Source organism: Callithrix jacchus, chromosome 1 (genome assembly GCF_049354715.1).
Source record: "Callithrix jacchus isolate 240 chromosome 1, calJac240_pri, whole genome shotgun sequence".
Taxonomy (NCBI): Eukaryota; Metazoa; Chordata; class Mammalia; order Primates; family Cebidae; genus Callithrix; species Callithrix jacchus.
Window position 1 is genome coordinate 155,178,689 of NC_133502.1, and position 19,147 is coordinate 155,197,835.

At 36.5% G+C, this 19,147-nt stretch overlaps 1 long non-coding RNA gene across 1 annotated transcript in view; it reads right to left on the reverse strand.

The window, feature by feature from the left end:
* Positions 1-16,255, reverse strand: part of LOC118143684 (uncharacterized) — a 35,695-nt gene extending 19,440 nt beyond the window's left edge. The window contains exons 1-2 of the long non-coding RNA XR_004728012.3: positions 16,002-16,255; positions 14,033-14,159 (exon numbers count right to left, since the gene is read on the reverse strand). This is a non-coding gene — a long non-coding RNA (uncharacterized LOC118143684). The remainder of the gene's footprint in view (positions 1-14,032; positions 14,160-16,001) is intronic.
* Positions 16,256-19,147: the final 2,892 nt, after the last annotated feature.

Genomic DNA, 19,147 nt, shown 5'->3' on the forward strand with positions numbered 1-19,147 from the left:
TTGTTTTGTTTTGTTTTGTTTTAGAAACAGAGTCTTGCTCTGTCACCAGTCCTAGCTCACTGCAGCCTCAAACTCCTGGGCCCAAGTGATCCTCCCTCCCCAGTCCCCTGAGTAGATAGGACTATAGGGGCATGCACCATCACATGCAGATAATTTTATTTTTGTTTGTGGAGACAGGGTCTCACTATGTTGCCCAGGCTGGTCTCAAACATCTAGCTTCAAATGATCCTCCAACATTGGCCTCCTAAAGTGCTGGGATTACTGATGTAAGTCAACACACCCAGCCATACCAATGGTCTTAAAATAAAATGTCCTTCACTCTTAAGAGACACTGGAATATGTGGCCCTCTGAAAGTGAGAGTTTCCCTCTGAAAGAAGTTGACCCTGAAGATAATAACACTAAAATATGGAAAGAACATCACTGTGTCATTGAATCTCTCACAATCCTGGAATCCACTGTGCTTTGAACTCACTGTGTAAAATAATCAATTATTTTATTATCAGAACATCTGTTATTTATAGCCAAAATCATCTCAATTCATATATTCTATTAGCATCATTTAAAGATAAGAAAACTGAGGCTTGGAAATATTAAGCAGTCAAATCACACAGGTAGTAAATAGCCAAGTTGGGATTTGAGAACAGATCCATTTGATTTCAAAGCCCAACATCATAACCACAAAATGAACTGAACCTATTTTCTTAAGTTTCCAGAAATTCTTGGCCACTGATCATACCGAAATCTTTTTACTTCACAGTAGAAAAGTGCCAGACTTAACAAAAAATTATTTGATGAATTATGATTTCTTTGTTTTGTTTTGTTTTTTTTTGAGTTAGATTTTCACTCTTGTTTCTCAGCCTGGAGTGCAATGGTGCAATCTCGGCTCACTGCAACCTCTGCCTCCTGGGTTCAAGTGATTCTCCTGCCTCAGCCTCCCAAGTAGCTGGGACTACAGACATGAGCCGCCACACCTGGCTAATTTTGTATTTTTAGTAGAGACAGGGTTTATCCATATTGGTCAGGCTGGTCTTGAACTCCCGATCTCAGGTTATCTGCCTGCCTCAGCCTCCCAAAGTGGGGAGATTACAGTCATGAGCCACCACACCAGGCTGACTAATTATGTTTTTAGATCTATTAGCCCTCATTCTCATTTATTACTCTTTTTTATCCCATTCAAATACTGATGCACACCCTCAAGGAACTCAACATCAAGTACAGTGAATGCAACAGTTCTCAATTTCTTTTGTGTTTGTTATTTCTAAAAACAAGAATATATTTTTCAAATACTGGAAAGATTTTTAAATACTAGAAATCTGGGAAGCATCTGAAGAGTTTAGGTTTCCTCTATCAGTCACAAAGCACTGTCTCACTGTTGGGTAAAGCTCTGGCTTAACATAAATTTCTGATCTTCATCCATTTCTGGTCTGCTATTGACAATATTTAGTTCTCTTTGCAGCAACTAATACCCTGTGTTAGACCACATTGTATAACTTACTGATATGGTTTGGCTGTGGCCCCACCCAAATCTCATCTTGAATTGTAGCTTCTATAATTCACATGTGTTGTGGAAGGGACCCACTGGGAGATAACTGAATCATGGGGGTGGTACCTCCATACTGTTCTCATGGTAGTGAATTAGTCTCATGAGATCTGATGGTTTTACACGGGGGAAACCCCTTTTGCTTGGCTCTCATTTTCTCTCTTGTCTGCTGCCATGTAAGAAGTGCCTTTTGCTTTTCTACCAAGATTGTAGGTCTCCCCAGCCACATAGAATTGTGAGTCCATTAAACCTCTTTTTCTTTATAAATGACCAAGTCTTGGATATGTCTTTATCAGCAGTGTGAAATGGACTAATACACTTAGTCAACTCAATGTACTTTCTTATAGAAGTAAGAAGTACCTTCTTACACATTGTAATAAATGAGTGTGAGGCTGGGCATGGTGGCTCATGCCTGTAATCCTTGGGAGGCCAAGGCAGGGGGATCATGAGGTCAGGAGTTCAAGGCCAACCTGGCCAATATGGTGAAACCCCATCTCTACTAAAACAAAAAAAATACGAATTAGCTGGGCGTGGTGGCACGCACCTATAGTCCTAGCTACTCAGGAGGCTAAGGCAGGAGAATCACTTGAACCCAGGAAGCAGAGGTTGCAGTGAGCTGAGATTGCACCACTGAACTCCAGCTTGGGCGACAGAGTGAGACTCCTTCATACATGCATACATACATACATACATACATACATACATACATAAATGAGTGTACTCAGTTATAGCAAAAATAAACTTTACACTTGGACCAATGCCTGATAGTACACCAGAAAAGGGTTCATGGTGTAGGATGTAACTGTCAATTTTAACCCAACAGTCAAATACCTATCTGGTTAAAGTGACAGATTTGTCAACAACTAATTACAATACTGTGTAAGGAAATTCAAGATGAGGGGTCTTCTTGAAGGATTATCAAAGAAAGCTTCATGGAGGTGGGGGATTTTGAGCTGAACTATGAAAGATGAGTTGAGGTAAGCTTATCTGAGAAGGCAAGTTGCAGGGAATGTGGAGGAGGGAATTCCAGGTGGAGAGAAAAACATGGGCAAAGACACAATGACATGACTTTTCTTGTAGTCACAGATGAGAGGGTTGCCCAGCGAAGCCAGGTATTGATTCTAATAGGAGACAGCCTCAGTCAGTCCCTTCCCATCAAAGAGATGAGTGCTTTATAAGGATGTCTATAAAAATTACAGTAATTATTACTGCTTCTAGACACATAAAACATCTCACACTTTAAAAGAAATTTTATGTATATTATCTAAGTTGGCATTTGCAACAGTTCTTATTATTTACACTCTGCTGATAAGGAAACCAAATTTCAGAAAGATTGGCTGGCTTGCTAATAATTACACAGCAAATATTCAGCTAAAATTGTAAGCAAAAGGCTCTTTCCTTCAGATAACTAGCAACACCCTGTGAGTATCTGTAAACTAAAGATCATGAGGAAATTAACATGCATATTTTTATTGATGCCAATGAGCAGAGCATAATTATTGACTAAATCAAGCACTGGGGAAAATTTTACATTTTTTTCTTTCTAGCTTATATTTTCCCAAACTGGGGTCTTATAATTTAAAAACAAAAATTAGGAACATAGTCAAAGCGTCTAAGATGTAAATGGTGATATCGCTCTATATTTCAAAATTACTCGTTATTGCATATTTAAGAGTACCTATTGCTTTCTTGACTATAAAATTATTTATATTCATTCTATAAAATTGTGGGGTAAAAGCTCACTTTAATCATCTGTTAATATTTCATTAATGCATTTTTGTTTCTACACGTATATATATGTATGTATTTACCTCAGGAGCCACCAATTATTTTCTCAGATTGCTCATCCACAGAAGTGGAAGAAAAGACTAGCAAACTATCTTAGTTATATAATACACTTCATTATGAACAAGTCACAAACTAGGATTGCTAGGATTGCTCCAGATCTCACTATTGAAACAAATGGAGTATAACAAGAAGACCTTGTTCAACTGAAGATCCCTAAACATTGCGAGCATATCTAAGTTGCTGGTCTTTCTCACACCCAGGAATACCAATTGGATTTGACAAAGTGAATGGTAAGAAGGTCACTTTGAGACATGATCTAAAAGAAAGTCACAGTCTTGTGCTCCCAGCAAAGATGAACTCTCTTCATGAGTCTAAGATTTCAGAAAGTTTAACTACCACTTGCTGGTCCCCATAACCTAAACTGAATGTTAAGTCTATGCTGCCCACAACATACAGTCAGAATGCATTAAGATACAACTGTGAACAATGAAACCTAGGACCATGAAGACAGTTGTCAGCACTAAGTTGGTGGTCAGTAGGAAAATCAGAAAGCAAGAAGACATGCTTGGAATCAGCTAAAAAAGAAAGCTAACCTGCCCTCTCATCCATGTTCCCTATGAAGTGCAAAATCTTAGAGGAGGAACACCTAGGATGCTGTTCTGAAAAGTACATGATCATCACTTGGAATGAATAAGTTAGTCTATGAATTATCTTTTCTACTCCAATTGGAGTAGAAACTTATTCAATTCATGTAGGTGTGGCCACACCCCCAGCCACACCTACATGGGATGACTGCTATATATGCCCTGTCTATGTGCTTATCTAAGCATTATCTAACTTCTGCAATTAATGCAGCTTCCAGCCTCAAAATCTGGCTCCTACTCATAATGTGAAAATGTCCAATTCTTACCCTTCATAGCAAGATTTCTAGCATCAGTGGTTATAAAATAAAACAATTTTCATAGGAATGATCTGTGTTAAAAACATTCTTCATCTTTTAAAGATGTCAGTTCTGGAAATTTCTGGAGTTCATCATTTATCTTCATGTGATATTTTCAATCACTTAAAGAATATGCAGAAATGTATTGATCACTTAATATGCCAAGCATTCCATAAAGAGCTAAGAGGAACTACAATAAAAAGTACTGTTCCTGCTCTCAACGAGCTTGCAGTCTATTAAGAAAAACATAAGTTATTCAAGATACATTGGACAATGCAGTATTTGCAGTACTTGTAAGTCAGGGGAATATATAAATAAATACTATGTTATAAAAAGGTCACTCTGATATACTAAGAAGAGGGTAAGGCCCTGTGGACCACAGGCGGAGTTGTCTAATAGAAAACACACTGAAGTCAGAACCTAAGTTCAAGTCCTGACAGCATTACTTTCTGTTTGAGTGACCTTGGCAACCTCTTTGAGCCTTTAAACTAGATGGCTTTGCCCCCTTCCTGCCATGAAACTCTATAACTCTCTATAACTCATCTTGAGATACAATGAAGGCAGAATAAACTTTGTATAAATAAAGAAGAACAAAAGATCATTCAAGACAGAAACAGTGTGAATCTGAAAGAAAGTGCTAGACTGCATGTAGTGGGGAAGACCCTGAGGAGATGACAGCAATGCCTTATGGATTCAGAGTTAGCAAAAATAGACCGTGACCAAGACCAGACCTTCCATTTCCCATTTCTTCTAACCCAGAGCCTTTCATTAATACTGTCAGATCAAGACATCAGAGTCCCTACCTAGCCACTCCTAGTCAGCCATCCAGAATGGCAAAAAGTAGATGTCAGAAGGCTTCTGGTCTGAGAACTTCAGTTTGGCCAAGAATCATTTTGTTGCCTATAATAGAAACCCGCTTTTTAAGTAAAGACTATTTTTCAAAATAATACAAGAGGATCCTATGAGGTCCAATTGTAGAATATTAGAGCCAGGACTTATGGGACCTGGAAGGTCACCAGGCACCTACTCACTCCATCTAACTTTCTGAACCACATGTCTTCTTTCTGTGCATACATTTGCTTCATTCTCTCCTTCCTAAATACCAATGTGGCCATTCTTGCCCTATACATAACATGGCCATTGCATGTCTCTACCTCTTCATGAGTGTAGTGTCTCTGTGTCCTATTAGTTTTTGTGACACATTTTAAATTGTAGGGAAACTCTTAATTGACCACCAGCCAGCTGATGGAGCTATATCTCTCCTAAAATTTCTTCAATTATCAGAGGCCAATAGAACTTGTAGTACTCACTCTTCTGTCCTTTCACGACTTTAAGTTGAATAGGTTAAACTAAATATTAAATAGATGAATTTACTTATGGCAAGCAAATCAACCACAGTCTTTGCTACAGGCTACTAGGACAGCTTATATCTTATAGATTCCAAAGATATGTGAACTAACCATTTATGACATAGCTTTTAGAAGAAAACATGCCAAGTCACAAATGGCAACAAATTTTTGGAGCAGAATCGACTTAAATTGGAGGCAATCTTCATACAGTTTCTACCAACTAAACCAACATGTTAAGTAAAAAGAATTTATCAAAGCAACACAACCAATATGTTGTTAGACATTGTACGAACAAACATGCTGGTAGACATTGTATGAAGAAATTGATCACACTGTGTCTCAACTTGATTCTACAAGGTCTAACACACTTTAGCACAAACACTTGTGGAAAACAAAGTCCAATCACTTAGAAAATAATTTAAGAATGTTAGATGAGTGGCTTAGAACATCAGTCCCCAATCTTTTTGGAAGCCAATTTTTACACAGAGCAGGGTAGGGAATGGTTTCAGGATGATTCAAGCATATTACATTTATTGTGTACTTTATTTCTATTATTATATTATAACATATAATGAAATAATTATGCAATTTGCCATAATGTAGAATCAGTAGGAACCCTACTAGACAGTCCCATCTGGGGGTGCTGGAAGACAGTGACAGATCATCAGGCACTAAATTCTCATAAGGAATACTCAACGTATACCTCTTGCATGTGCAATTCACAGTACAGTTCACGCTTCTAGGAGAATCTAGTGCTGCCACTGATCTGAAAGGAGGTGTAGCTCAGGTGGCAATTTGAGTGATGGGGGGTGGCGGTAAATACAAATGAAGCTTCACTTGCTTACGCGCTGCTCAACAGCTGCTATGTGGCCCAGCTCTCAACAGACTATGGACTGGTGCTGGTCTGTGATCTGGGGATTGGGAACTCCTGGCTTAGAAGAAAGTGGGATGACCAAGCTCCCTCCATGCCACTGGAGAGAACTTTAGAAGGAGCTAACTAACCTTTGTTTGATGTCAATCACATGTCACAAACTGTACCAACTGTTGGACATGCATTTTCTTACTTAATCCTCATAAAATCCTAAGAGGAGAGTATTGTTAATTCCACTACCTAGACAAAGGAACCGAGGCTCAACAAGGACAATTAACTTGTACAAAGTTTCAACAGCTGTGACAAAACCAATATTCAAAGCAGTGTCCATCAGACTCCAAAGCACATACTCACTCATTTTCCCCCTCACTCTAGTCAGCGTAGTGGTTATGGGCATGGACTCTGAAGACCTGCTAGATTGCTAACCAGTCCTATGACAGCATACAAGTGAACCTGTGCCTCCATGTTTTCAGTAAAATAAGAGTTATTTAGAACATATCCCCAAAAGCTGTTAGAAGGGTTGAGTTAACATATGTGAAGTGCTATAAAAAAAATCGTAACACATCTTAAGCTCTTCTTCATTCACTTTGGTATGTCCAAATGGATTTCTGATTTAAGAAGGACCGCAACTTAGATTTGCTCTTCAAGTCCAGATAGCTTCAGGTGAACTGAATCAAGGTCTCTTGCCATATCCTATTTGCTCTAATAATGAGATTTGGAGCAATTCTATTTTGTGACTTTTTACCATGCAGCATTTTACATAATTCAGACGACCTTCTTGCTTTTTCATAAACTTTTGTTGATAAGCAATCCAAGAGGTGGCCAGTGATGCACATGTACACATACATCTATGCATAGAAGCAAAAAATGCATCAAAGCTATTGCTATTACTACCCCCATATTGTTTTGTATGCTATGATCCATGAGTAGATGATTAATACTGTGAAGAGGGAAAAGTCATTTGCATTGCTCTGATTACTAGCACACAATAGTATTTGCAAACTACAAGATATATCTAAATACCAAAGGAATGTAAAGAAATATAGGTGAATATACTTACCCAAAGAAACACTGAAACCCTGTCAGCACAGACAGTTTAGAATGAGGGTGGACCAAATACTGAAGGAGAAGTAGAAGAAGGAATAAAATATGCTATCAGAGTAATCTTCAGTGCTGGCCTTAGGGGGATAAACTAAGTAACCTAATAGGTGTTTTCCATCTTTGAATTCTATGACTAGAATAGCAATGAAGGTTTTAGCTCAGAATTGGGATGCTACAGACAACTGAGGAGGTCTGCAGAAAGAAGCTTTAATATTACCTACCCACACCATGTCTGGCTTAAACTAGTGCTGACTGATTTCTATTTTCATAAGTGCTCACCCACCATAACAACGTTTTTACACACTGTGTGCAATCATCGTGCACACATGCATACAATTAGGGCTCGAGATACATGAGCATTTGTGTATAGATAGATTTTGAAAGGTAATGTTCATCTCTGATGCATTGGTTCTCTCATTTACATTCAATATGTAGAGAATAAAAGCATATTTCTTTTAAAGGGGAAAGGAGGAAAAAAACAGTAGCTGATGTGGTTGGAATTTATGAATCAAATATTAATTCAGTGAGTATTTCAGTAAATGAGAATTATACTTGTAACTTGCAATGTTTATCTAAAATGATAGTATGTGTTGGGGAAAAGAAGAGGTAGGGGCAGAGGAGAAAGCTATAACTTCCTTTAGACTTCATTATCAACATCACTTGGCCTATGTATTAAAATCATTATGATTATGTCTTTAAAGGTAAAAATGTGCTCATACTGGTCACATTAACTTCCTTATGGTAGTAATGAGTTTGAATTACAATGTGAAAACATTGAAACTAAATAACCTCTAATGTTCTTGCAAAGATTATTAAGAACAGAAGATTTCTCCAGATGGTCTAGAAATTATACCGTTAAATCATAGTTAAATAATGTGTGGTTCAAATTCCATGATCTTTAAGTTCAATAAAAGTGTATTTTTTGTTATTCTACTTTTCATATAATATTATATGAGTCAATTAATATAATATTAAGTGGGCAGATCTTATAATATAAAGTGAATAGATTATAACCTAGGGCTTTTTCATCTTTTGCAAACAGGTAATTGTAGAAATGGAATCTGACCCATATAAACAAATTTATCTTTATGAATGTGAATCTGATATGGCAGAAACAGTTGAAAAACTCCATGCCACATGTTTTTTTCATTACTAGAGACTTTTCAAGGATATGCATTAAGTGCATGTAAAAGTTATTTCCATTGAATAAGGCATTAAATTCTAACATATGAATCCCAAAATGTAGTAAATTGTCATAAAATACTAACTCAAACTATTACATTTAAAAGAACTCATTGTAAAATGTATGGGTGCATGGAAAATACCTGAATGACTGTTTCAGCACTTAATTCCCTCAGACTAGATTCCCTTCATTTGCAGGAAATGATTATTGTATATTCAGCCTTTTTACTTTTTCTCCCTCTATTGTAGTGTAGTGACATTAAAAATAACTTTCCTGATTAGAGTTTCCCACCTTGGATTTTCCCCCACGTTAAGATGCTTGAGTTTACAAAAACGTCTTTTTTATTATATAGTGACTATCATGGTACAACTTATAACTAGATAACATCTCTTTTCAGGCAATAGCCAGATATTGTGTTTAGAGTTTGTGCAACCCTCATTCAATCATACATTCTTTTTTTAACTAATAGTTATTCATCATGCCAGACACTTATCTGAGTGTTTCATGTGGCTAAAGACGGAAGAGCAGTGAAATAAGGAGGAGAGAAGAAACCCTACATTCTTGAGGCAAGGTTCTGATTATACAGTACTTCCTTTGTTAACAATAATTGCTTGTTACCTTATGACACTATCCTTTAATTAGAAATGCCAGTACAGGAAAATGTTAACTAGGTCTCACATTTATTATCAAATGTAAGATATGTCAAAATTACAAGCAGTTGTAGAAATGCACACTCATAATAGTAATGATAATAATATAATAATGACATCTGTCACGAATTACTGCTTAGCATGTGTCTGACACCACAAAAGAAAACACTTTACATTTAACCATAAGACTATCACTTCTCTTAGGGCAGGAATCATGTATGTGTCTCATTCATGGTTACATCTTCAGAATCATGTGAATTGTAAATATTCAAAAATATTTTTGTCAAAGGAATGAATACACAAATGAATAAGTATATTATCCCACTGAATGTCCAAGACATATGAATTATTACCCCTCTTTACAGTTGAGTAAACTTAGTTATAGACAGATGAAGTATTCCTAGCTAAACCAGGATGTAAATCCAGTTCTGATTGACACCTAAGATCTGTGGTTGTAACTACTCTGCCCTCAAAACTTCTGGTATTGTGGGTGCCAAATCTCACTTCCTCATTAAATCAAACATATCCTTAATTAAAATAAGCATGTAATTCTCTTTCATTTGATAAGTATTTTTGTTCACCTATTGTTTTTAATTTATCATACCACACCTATAAGCACTAATTCAGTGATTATTCTGAACACTCGTAATTATCTTTCAAAATAAATGTTCCTTAAAACAACTCCTCTCCCTTTCACACCTAAAAATCAATGGTTGCATTAACAAGACAGTGAAAGCCTCTCAGAGATGCACATATGGTTTCAGTAATCCAAATCACCTTTTTATGCCTTGAAACCTGGTATAGTGAAAATAACAGGAGCTCTGAGGAAGGCAAACCTGAGCTCAAGTTCTCGCTACCCTACTTGACCAGCTGTGTGACCTTGAGGGTTTAAATACTGCAAGCCTCAATTCTTTAAATGTAAAATGGGAACAACTGGAAGACATAATGATAGAATACCTGCAAAGTTCCCAGCACAGAATAGAAGAGACTTAATCAATAACAAACCTGTTAAAAGTATGAGAGCAACTGAAATTTCCAGAAGCAGACTGAAAATCCTGTGTCTGGTAGTTATGCCACTCCTGGAGAACCTCACCAAGAAGGCAGGCAGGGATGTTAATTGGGTGACTTCTGGAGTGGCACCTGCTTCTGGCCCTGGTTTACTGGTGTGTCAAACTCATGCTCTTCTCCAGGAAAGGAGCTTAGAGTGATGGTTCCTCAGGATAAAGAGTGGAAAGGGAGAATTGCCTCCTGATGCTTGGCCTGAGTTTTAGACTTTGTGAGAAGCCAATGCCAGCTCAAGTGAAGGAAGTCTTGGAAGTAGAAACTGGTAGAGGATCTAAGGTTTGGAATGGGCTGATCTCCAGGATTTTATCCAGCAATTGCCTTTTATGATTCTAACTATTGACTAATTACAAAAATCATTTAAATGACCTCACATGTCTTGTAAATGTATAAAGGCAGAACAGAACACCATGGTGTTGAGGGAAAGAGGGATAAAATAAAAAATTTATGTGAAAAATTTATGTGAAAGTGATGTGAAAATTTTCATTCTAATGCTGGTGAAATTACTTTAAATGGAAGAAGGAAGCAAAACCGTAGACTTCAGAAAGGGCACCTGTCTCTCCTCCTCGGCACTCCAAGAAAAATGCATTCTGTGCTCCATAAATCTTCCTAATATACACAAGTGTAGTCTCAGATAGAATATTATAAAAGCATATGGGAAAAAATATACTGAATACTTGATTTGTGGCTTTTGCCAGAGAGAGATACAAAAACAAATAGAAAAGGTTTTCTACCCTCAAATATCTTGTAACTAAATGGGAAATATAGCAACCACTGTGAAAGACTAAATTGATCTCTAAATAGAGGTACAAATGATGTGTTATGAAAAAACAAATATTCAAACTGAAACACTAGAAGAAAATTCATGGAGAATACGTTTTTAATTGAGCTTTGAGGTATAAGCAGGATTTATAATGAGGGGAAAAAAAAGAAAACGTGAAAAAACAACCTCCCTAGTAAAAAAAAAAAATAAGTAGACAAAAGCCATAAAAAGCAATTTCCTCAAAATGCAATATAAATAACTGATAAACATTAAAAAGAAAGATTAACATAGCTAATACTCAGAAAATGCAAATTAAAATACTGCAATTTATTTTCTGTAACATTGGCAAACACAGGTTTTTTTTTTATAGTTCTTATGAGAGACCAAGCAATATATTTAACAAGGCCCTTAAAATGTTAATATAACCTTACTCAGTAAATTCAAATCTAATAATTTATTCTTAAGGAAAGAAAAAATCAGAGGAATACATAAAGACATAGATCAAGTCATTACTTATGAAGATCAACTATTATATTAATATAATAAAATCTAATACATCCATTATATATATTTTAGAAGAATATTAATGACATTGTAAAATGTTTATAATATACTCAATTTAAAAGAAGGGTTCTAAATATATATATATGCATGTATACATATATATAATATATATATGTACTTTGAAGCAAAGATCAGAAAATACATCTAAAGATATCATACTATTTCTGGATTGTGGGATTATGTGATTTATATTTAGTAATCTCTGTAATATCCAAAATTTATAGTCAGAAAAATAATGTTATTTTAATGTTATGTTAAATAATGTTATTTTAAATTATAATGTCATTTTTAGTGAGTTAGATTTAGTCAAGTGAAAAAGGGAAACTGTCATTTTAGCCCAAAGAACAATATAAGTAAAGGCAAAAAGATAATTCTGAAAGATACTTTCAGAAAAGATAGAGTAGATGAGTAGGAAGGATGCAGAGTAAATAAAACTGAGAAAATAGCTAAAATCAGATTATTGAAGATGTTGAATGTCAGTTCATAAATTGGTCCTATGAGTAGCGGAGCTCCCTACACAGGGTGATTATTGGTTTGCTTTGTTTTAGAGACAGGGTCTCATTTTGTCACTCAGGCTGGACTACAATGATGCAATCACTACAGTGATGCAACCCTCCCTCCTCCGCTTCCCAAGTAGCTGGGACTACAGGCATGCGCCACCAGGCCCAGTTAATTTTTAAATTACTTGTAGAGATGGGGGGATCTTGCTATGTTGCCCAGGATGGTCTCAAAGTACAGCCTTCAAACAACACTTCTGCCTTGACCTCCAGACTGCTGAGATTATAGGCACGAACCACCACACATGGCCCAACCCCACTGGTTTATAGAAACACGATCCAACTGACCATTTGAGGTATAGAGGATGGATCATAGGGGGAAAACTAGAAGCAGAAAGAATGTTGTTTATATATTCTAAACTAGCAATGTCCAAACTCTTTAGATCTTGACCCAGAGTAACAAATGTTTCATATTTTGACCAAATACACTCATACACACACATAAACCCATACATGACTACCCTCACATATGAATAAAATAAAGGCTTCATAAAAAGTTTATACCCTTAACTTATGACATCTACCCTAATACTTTCTATTCTGTTGTTTCCTATTTCTTTCCATTCTATAATGTTACTTTTTTTTTTTTTCTTAAAGGTTGGTCACAGCTTACAAAAATGATTTCGTGACACCTAATGTGACAGCACTCCTTTGGGAAAAACCCAAGTCTCCCTTTTCTCTTTCCAGCTCTACTCCTGAGTAGTAGACTAAGCTCTAGTGATGAACTGAGACCAAGAACCCAGAGCTGGGCCACGGTACTAGGAGCTGGAGCTCTCTGAGAAAGAAGCCATGGAGGAAACATCTTTGATTCCAAGTGGAAAAATATTTAGGGAGATCTTCTCCCTCGGCCTCCCTTTCTTCCACAGAGTACTTCCTGGTCCTATGAATTGTTCCCCATATAGACAGTAAGGTAAGACAGGCTTGGGTCTTGACCTCAGACCCAAGAAGACCAACAAAATATTTTTAGCTGGCATATTATCCAATTTAATTCCTAATGTAGGAATTTGAAACAAAAGCCACATCAGCTAGAAAAAGAGGGTAAATTCGTAGACTGTTGTTGACAAAACTTTTCCTTAGACACAATTTTATAGGCTGTGGCTGTGGATGAAAGTTGTATTTCTACCTATCCTGGCAGAAAAAGACTCACTAGTCCTAGTAAGAGATGGTCCAGGCTAAGTGAAGGATAGATCCAATAGACATGTCTCTGATCAGTTGAATTTGACCATAGCTAAGTTGGGGAGGGAAAGGGTGGAAGTGGTAGGGCAGAGGAGGAAGAAGAGAGAGAAAGAAAATACTCCTAACGTTTCCACTTGGGAGATTGGTATTGAAACTGGGAGTACTGTGACATCATCAACGGTTACAGGAAATATGGGAAGAGTAACAGATTTTACGGAGAAAATAATGAGTTCTTTTTTGGTAGAGTTCCAGATCAGAGAAAATTTAAAGCAAAAGGAAAAAGGTATGCTGTTTTTGCATCAAAGTATTTCTATCTTTTATGGAAGAAAGTAGAATATAAAGGTTAATTGAACCAAGTGATGAATCAGTTAATTATTACAAATTTCTGGATCTAGAGTGAACCAAGGTATAATCCCATTCACATAGCAAATGCAAACAACACCTGTTACACATTTAACCAAGTTTTCTTGTTGACAATTTCATTTACCTTCTCATAACAACAACTGGGAGATATCAGCGTCATTACTTCCACTTTACAGATGAAAAACCTGGATCCATAGAGTTTGAACAAGAGGCTTATTCAAAATCGCATTTGATCCCTGGTGGTCTGGTGGCTAGGGAAAAAAAGCAACAACAACAAAATTACATTTGGATCTGATGCATTTTGCCAGTGCCTGTTCTAGACAGCAGCCCCATTTATTAAGTAGTGAGCCTGTAAATTTGATCTGATCATGAGACGAGAGAGGAAATCTATAGCTGAGGAGGTCCAAGTGGAAGATTCATTTCTAAAAGGAATTTGGAATATTCCAGCAGCCAGGAATAAAAGGCATGCCTTACTCAGATTATAAAATAGTATCAAACTGTTGAATATAAGATCTAGCTATTCGAGAAGGTTTCCATAATTTGAGGCTAGTTGTGTTATGAAATATAGCTCAAATAAATTCAATCTTATGGCTTTATAATCACTCAGGAAAATCACTGCCGAAAGAGGACAGTAAAGGAATTAAAATGTTTTCTGCTTTGAAGATTGTTTTATATTTTCTTAGGCAGAAAGGGTTTTCAACAATTTTAAGGGTGTTAATGAACATAAATCATCTATGTTTTAGCAAATCAGAAAGGCTAATATGTATAGATTATTTTTGTATTAACAAGAGTTGAATCCTTGTGATGTAACACAATTGAGTCAGATTCTCCCTCACAGACTAGTGCAGTGGAAGGAGAGTTTTGGATTTAGAGATACCAGGGTTTTCATTCTAGTTCCACCACCTACTAGTTTGGTAACTGCAACTGGGCAAGTCACAGCAGAATTTATCTGAGCTCAGTTTCATCATCTGTTAAATAAAAATAACAACTCCTATCTTATACAATAGATGTAAGGATTAAGAGATTAAAATGCATGTAAGGCTCTGAGTCCAATCCCTGACATAGCAGAAGTTCAATGAATAGTAGCTGTGATAACGACGAGAATAAAGGGGGAAAACACTACAAGCCAGCCTTGGAAAGACACCATGATTTTATTCAGTTCACTATGATAAAATTCATTCTGGAGATTCCAAACTTTTAAACACGATATATACTTGAAAAATTATGTTTGGTTCTAACATTCATAATTCAGGTGACCATGGAAAAGACATCTTGTCTTCTTTGGTTCAGATTTTACAAAACACCAGGATAAAAACACTTACCTCTGACCTTTCCGGAAATATAGCGAATATTTGTTTTTAAAAGATCAGTCATGGTTAGAATTTTCCCATATTAGAAATCAGTCCAACTCTTGTCTTCGGACAAACACATATATATAATCACACACACAAAACTAAACCATTTCAGGCAGAGAAGAGTCAAGCCTTTTCAGTCCAGGTTTTCAGAAAGGATATGTGACCATCTTTCTAGGGAACTCATTAAGATACTTGGTCTTTTGCACTGTTGAGGATTTCTTCCTTAAATGTATGTAGAATGTCTATGTTTCAAGTGCATTTCCTCATGTTCTACCTTTAGCAGAGTTGGAGTACAATTGTTTACTACCCTCTGAATAAATAAATAAACAAACCTCTTTCAATATTAAAGGATTTATAGCAGCTTTCTCTCATTCTTCTCTTCTCCAGGACAAATCATCCTGGTGTCTTTAACTCCTGTGGAGTGTACCTTGACTCTATTAAAGTGCTTGGCACCCCAAGAACCTTAATAAAGTACTCTAGACAAACTGGCTAACTGGTTGACTTTTGCCATAGATCTTATTTGCCAAACTTCTAAACATGCCTGGAGCTTTCCTGTCCAAGTTCAAATATAGTATAACACATCACAAATGCTGAGAAGCAGGAAGTCCATCACTGAATCTGGCACCACAGTCCTGAATGGAAAATACCATTTGTTTCCTTGGTAATCTGTCCTTGGTAACTAGAAAAAGTGGGGAGCAAAGGGTTAATTAATGCTACTGGTAGAAGAGGCACACTCACCAATTCTCAGAGGAGGGGGTAGGGTGGTAAATTCTACTAACAGAGAGTGACTGGAAACAGGTTAAATTCCTGGTGCCGTTCAACAGGAAGTTGGAGAAAGGTCTAAAGCTCTAATGGCCTCATTAAGGGCTTCTTCTCCTCCACAACAAGTTTGTGATCAGAAGTTGTCCTGCAAGAAGAAAAGGGAAGGACAAGTAAGAAAGACACTTCTGCACTGAGAACTGGCTAACGCAGAGGATGGAAGGCAGAAGACCTTTCCAACATGCTAAGAGCCAAAAGAGTACCTTTTAGTGTTTGTTTTGATTATATTTGCCTGTAACCCAGCAACTGGGCCCAGATGCCAGCAGCCCAAAGAGAACACTGCTGATGACGGGTGTCCAAAAAGAAAAAGAATTCCTTTGTTTTCTCACTTTTATGGTTCTTCTCAAGGTGAGTGAAAAGAGCCGGTCAGGACCCTTTGAAACTGTTTAGAACCCTTACTCATTTTTCTAACAATAGCCAGAATGATTTATAACACCACATGTTCTCATTGGTGGTTTCCTCTTTTTTATTTTTGAAGACAAGACACAAGTGGGAAATGTGAATCTTGAGCCAGAGTTAAGATGATCTTTTAAAGCAACCAAATGAATTTTCCAGTCACTCTACCCCCAACTTGAGGTTTTCCTCCCTGAATCACTGAGTTCTCCCTGCTACAACTGCAATCATTCATATGTTCAGTGTCACTACAAACGTTTGGATTTCAAGAGCTCCACGTTGCTAGATATTTTAAGTTGTTTGTGCTTTATACATTGTCCTCCTCGGTATTGAAAAACAAAAGTAGTGTATCCAATGTATGAAATTCAGCAGATACATTACGAATCACACCAAAATGATCTCAGACAGACAACATTCTATTATTTCAAAAGATGTATCACAACAAAAGAAGACTATAAAAGTAACTCATTCTTTATCATCTTTGCAACTAGGCAGGTCTTTATTCAAGATAAATCCCTCCTCTTTTAGTGTGTGTTTATTTTCTTTGTTCTTTACAGAAATAAAGAAAAGTGTGTGAGTGTGTGTGTGTGTGTGTGTGTGTGTGTGTGTTGGTGGTGGTGGTTTGGTTTTGGTTAACCATCACCACTCAGGCATTTGAATACCAGTATTAATGCAATTATTAACCTCTTCATTTCTAGATGAATTAACCCAAATTTTTATAATTACCCTCCCTCTACCCACATCCCCTTATGTGGTGTCCTAGAAAGTAACTTTGAATTAAAATTTTTCATATTTCCTACCTCAAGACCCCTAGAATTTCCCATGATGTGTTGGTTTAAATGGAAAAATTACAAGTAAATTTTATTTGGCATTTGTTTGTGTAATCTCTGATTTACTTGAGCAGTGTTTTGTGATTCTCATTGTAGAGATCTTTTACCTCCCTGGTTAGCTGTATTCTTAGGTATTTTATTCTTTTTGTGGCCATTGTAAATGGGATTGCATTTCGCATTTGGATCTCAACTTGGATGTTGTTGGTGTATAGGAATGCTACTGATTTTTATACATTGATTTTTGTACAACTTTGCTGAAGTTGTTTATCAGATCAAGGAGCTTTGGGGCAGAGACTATAAGGTTTTCTAGATGCAGAAACATGTCATCTGCAAACAGGGATAGATTGACTTTCTATCTTCTTATTTGGATGCCTTTCTTTTTTATCTTGTCTGATTGCTCTGACCAGGACTTTCAGCACTATATTGAAAAGGAATGGTGATTGAGGGTATCCTTGTCTTGCTCTGGCTTTCAAGGATAATGCTTCCAGCTTTTACTCATTAAGTATAATGTTGGCCATGGGTTTATCACAGATACTTTGTATTATTTTGAAGTATGTTTCTTCAATGCCTAGTTTGTTGAGGGTTTTTAACATGAAGGAAAGCTGAATTATGTTAAACACCTTTCCTGCATATATCGAGATAATCATGTGGTTTTTGTTTTTAGTTTTGTTTGTGTGATGAATCATATTTATTGATTTGTGTATGTTGAACCAACCTTGCATCCCAAGGATAACACCACCTGATCATAGTGGATTAGCTTTTTGATGTGCTACTGAATTTGGTTTGCTAGTATTTTGTTGAGGATTTTTGCATCAATGTTTATCAAGGATATTGGCCTGAAGTTTTCTTTTTTTGTTGTGTCTTTACCAGGTTTTGGTATCAGAATGATGCTGGCTTCAGATAATGAGTTGTGGAGGAGTCCCTCCTCAATTTGGTGAAAGTAGAAATGGTGCCAGATCTTCTTTATACATCTGGCAGAATTTAGCTGTGAATCTGTCTGGTTCTGGGCTTTGTTTGATTGGTAGGCTTTTTATTACTGATTGATTCAATTTCAGAGCTTGTTATTGGTCAGTTCAAGAACTCATTTTCTTTCTGGTTCAGTCTTAGGAAGTTGTATGTGTCTAGATATTTATACATTTTTTCTAGATGTTTTAGTTTGTTTTCATAGTAGTCTCTGAGGATGTTTTGTATTTGTGCAGGGTCAGCGTTAATGTCTCCTTTGTCATTTCTAATTGTGTTTATTTGGAGCTTCTCTTTTTTTCTTTATTAGTCTAGCTAGTGGTATATCTATATTATTAATGTTTATAAAAAAAACCAACTCCTGACTCATTGACCTTTTGTACAGTTTTTCATGTCTCAATTTCTTTCAGTTCAGCTCTGATTTTGGTTACTTCTGAAGAATCAGTATCATTAAGATGCTCATACTACCCAAAGCAATTTACAGGTTTAATGCTATTCTTATCAAACTAACAATGACATTCTACACAGAATTAGAAAAACCTATTCTAAAATTCATATGGAACCAAAGAAGAGCTTAAACATCCAAGGCAATCCTAAGCAACAGGAACAAAACTGGAGGCATCACATTACCCAACTTTAAACTATATTATAAGACTACAGTAACCAAAACAGAAGGGTACTGGTACAAAAACAGGCACATACACCAATGGAACAGAATAGAGAGCCCAAAAATAATGCCATACACCTACAGCCATCTGATCTTTAATGAAGCTGACAAAAATAAGCAATGAAGAAAGGACTCCCTGATTAATAAATGGTACTGGAATAATTAGCTAGCCATATGCAGAAGATTAAAACTGAACCCCTTCCTTATGCCATATA